Source organism: Cyprinus carpio, chromosome A18 (genome assembly GCF_018340385.1).
Source record: "Cyprinus carpio isolate SPL01 chromosome A18, ASM1834038v1, whole genome shotgun sequence".
Lineage (NCBI taxonomy): Eukaryota > Metazoa > Chordata > Actinopteri > Cypriniformes > Cyprinidae > Cyprinus > Cyprinus carpio.
Genome location: NC_056589.1, coordinates 29,365,528 through 29,369,630, shown reverse-complemented (window position 1 = coordinate 29,369,630; position 4,103 = coordinate 29,365,528).

The following is a 4,103-nucleotide window of genomic DNA, read 5'->3' as shown; positions in this document are numbered from 1 at the left end:
TTAATTTACAAACTGTATTTATTTTAGTATTTTTATTATTATTAATTAATATATTATTATTATTATTAATAAATAATATTAGTAATGTAATTAAATTTATTAGTGTTTTATTTTATTTCATTTATTTTTATTTCAAGTAATAAACATGTTTTTATGGTTTTTATATTTTATTATTATAATTGTTCATACATAAGCACGATTTCAAGTAATTTTTTGAGAAACATGAATTCAGGCCACACTTTTGACCGGATGACCGAGACTTTTATTTAATCATAATTTTAGGTAAAAATTTGCATGAATGCATATTTTAGGTCCTGTAACTGTTCAGCACTTCTCTGAACTTTTATACAATTTTTAATCATCTTAGCTAAATAAATAAATCTTTATTTCTAATGTAAGCTACACTGGAGTCAAGTAACACAATCTAACACTCTCCTGCATTAATTTATGACATGTCAACATTAACACACGTGTGTTTCCATGGTGATACACATAAAACAGGTTTAACTGCAGTGTGTGTGTGTGTGTGTGTGTGTGGTTTAAACATAAGCTGTTTGCTGATCTTCAGTCAGAGGGTCGTTACATCAGCGTGTGTTTGTGTAAAAGTGTGTGATTAATTATTGATGTGTGTTTGGGGCTCTGGGATGCTGAAGTCCAGCTCCAGACGGTCAGATGCCAGCTCGAGAAAATGACCACCATCAACAATCAGCCTGCTGTTAAAATAACACACGTTTCAACATTCAGACAAATTTTAATGTCACCACTAAACCTTGACAAAAACTAGACTTGATTCACAAATGATGTCATTGTAAACAGAGAAGCAATAAGGCACAGAACTACATTTATCAGCTCAAATAGTAACTAGGGAATGCATGAATGCAATGTAAGTTGCATTGGATAAAAGTATCTGCCAAATGCATGAATGTAAAATAAATGTCAATGTAAATCAACTAAGTTGTCGAAACTTGATTATTTTTGCTGCATTGCACAGCTACTTTATCCGGAAATAATAATTGAGAATTAATAAAATATTAAACATTCATTCAAATTCATGTGCAATTTGAAAAGTTTAGGGTCCCTAAGATTATATAATGTTTCTAAATTAAGTCTTTTCTGCGCAGCAAGACTGCATTTATTTGATCAAAAGTATTCAGTAAAAATATGAAATATAATTATGTTTTAAAACAGCTGTTTTCTGTGTGAATCTCTGTTAAACTGTAATTTATTTCTGTGATGTGCAGCTGTATTTTCAGCATCATTACTCCAGTCTTCAGTGTCACATGTTCTTCAGAAATCATTCTAATATGATGATTTGCTGCTCAGGAAACATTTCTGATTATTATCAATGTTGAAAACAGTCGTGCTGCACAATATTTTTATGGAAACAGAGATCCACTATAATTTAAATAATACACAGATGAACACAAAGTTCAAAAGAACAGCATTTATTTGAAGCAGAAATCTTTTGTAGCATTATAAATGTCTTTACGGTCACTTCTGATCAGTTTAATGCGTGCTGGCTGAAGGTTATGGATGGCAGGTTTAAGGGTTAAGCTGGTGGCCATCTTGGGTGTGGCGCTCGTGTTTCTCAAGGTTTTCTGGGCACGTCTTTATCAGTCCATCTTGACACGCCATGCTCGGGTGAAAGGGGAAACAGCACGGCTACAGTATTTGGGAGGTAATTTTCTCTGCTTCTTTATCTCTGGGATATTTTTAGAGCTGAACACGCCGTTCCTGTTTAGTGCTGGAAGCAGATGTGTAGTGGAGGATGGATTGATCTGATTGAACTGGAAGATGAACCCTAGTGAGCTGCCTACATAGACAGCATCTTAAGTCAACACATGTTGATCACACAAGCCTTCAAATGTAACGCCACGCTTTTAACATGCTAAACTCAGCAACATTCAAAAACACAATCATGCAATGATCAAAGACAATTATAATAAATATGTCTTACAGTTTGTTTACGACAATAACTATAGAGACAACTATATATATATATATATATATAGTTAATATAACGGTAACTATAACTACAATTATTAGTAGAACTATAAATATAACTATTATTACAAATAACTATAATTATAACTATAATGATAACTAACTATAACGATAACGATAACAAGAGCAATAACCCCAATGATGACTGTAATGATAAATGTAATTATAACAATAACTATGAGAACTATAACAGGAAATGTAATGATACAATTATTACTATATAAATATAACTTTAGCGATAACTATAAATGATAACTGTTAGATGATAACAATAACAATTTATAGTATAATGATAACTGTTACGATAAATATAACAACTATAATTATAACGATCGCAATAACTATAATGACAATGGTAACTATATTGATAGCGATAACTATAATAAATACAATATCTATAATGCTAAATGTATCGATAAGTGTAATGATAAATGTAAGGATAAATATAAAATATAACGCGATAGCTTTAACACTAAATATACTGATCACTATAATGATAACTAACGATAAACATAACATTATAATAATAACAATAATCATAACAATAAAGAACTATAATGACAATGTTAACGTTATTGATAATGTATAACAAAACTATAACGCTAACCATAAGGATAATTATAACAATGACTAAAATGATAACTATAGTGAGAAATATAACCATAACTATATATATATATATTACAGAATTACTTGATTTTAATATTTTTTACATTTTATGTAATTTTACAGTAAAATACTGTTAAAAGCACAATTTGTTTTTAAATAATAACAAACAGTCATCCTATAATTTACAGTAAAACAAAAAACTCAACTGATTTTCCCACAATTCCCCATGTGACACTTTACATTTGATGAAATTTTGTTTAAATATAATTATTGTTTTTTCACAACTTTTTTTTGGTAGACTTACAAAAAAAAAAGAATTAATAAAATAACAATAAAATTAATAAAATCAAAAAATATGTATATTAAAAATATTAAATAAATAGTAATAATACACATTAATGAATTAATAATAATAGATAAATAAATAGCAATAAAATAATTTTTTCAAAGACTTTAGAAAAAGCTGACACAACATTAAAAGCTGAATGCCATCAATTTACAGTTTTCACATTAGATCCATGTTTACGAGAAGTTGAGTTCCATCAAATACACAGTCCAGGTTATAATTACATTTCTTGATAATTTTTGTTTTTAATAATTTGCATTTTTGCTTTTATGTTGTTTAATTAAAGGGGACATAACACACACATCCTTCACAGCCCTGAAGGATTGTAATTGACACAGAAATACTCAGTACGCACAACTCGGTTTTTTTATTTTTATTATTATTATTTTTTTTAACTTTGGTCATGTTTAGCATGAGAATCCAACTCTTTAACAGTGTAAATATCTCATGAAACAGCATTAGACCTCCCTTTTAATGTTAATTAATTTAGAGCCATTTTTGCTGTGATAGCGCCTTGTGTGTGTGTTTAACATTTATTATAATACTCATAATGTGTATAGAATATTTATATATATAAATAAAACTATTTACCTGCTCTAAGCTACTGTAATTCATCGTGTGTCTCTTTTACTGTGTGTATTAATATTTTTCACAATATAATACACATACAAAAAATATATTAAAACACTATATGCAATATTATCATATCAGTTAATGAAATGTACAGTTTTTACCATAAATTTATGTTAAGTCCAGCAAAAACTAAAATGTTGCAACTTTATTTTTGACTATAAAGCTCTGGCACTTTTACAGTATGGTGCAGAAACAGACTGAGATGATCTTTTATGCTTGGTGTCGTCATACATCATCAGTCGGGTCACGCAAACAAATCCATGTCCTCGTGAGCATCATCGAGTTATTAATGTGTGTCAGAGCTTCTCCAGCAGTGTGCGATCCCCGCAGGAGGAGGTAACTGCGTGGCCTTCATCCCGTTACAGCGAGCCTCGCATCAGTAACGGGGCGTCTCCAGAGCGTCGCGTTCTCAGCGTGCGAGCGATCGGTGCTAGGGTTGCCACCCGTTCCTTAAAATACGGAATCGTCCCGTATTTAAAGGTAAAATGATGCGTCCCGTATCAAATCAATA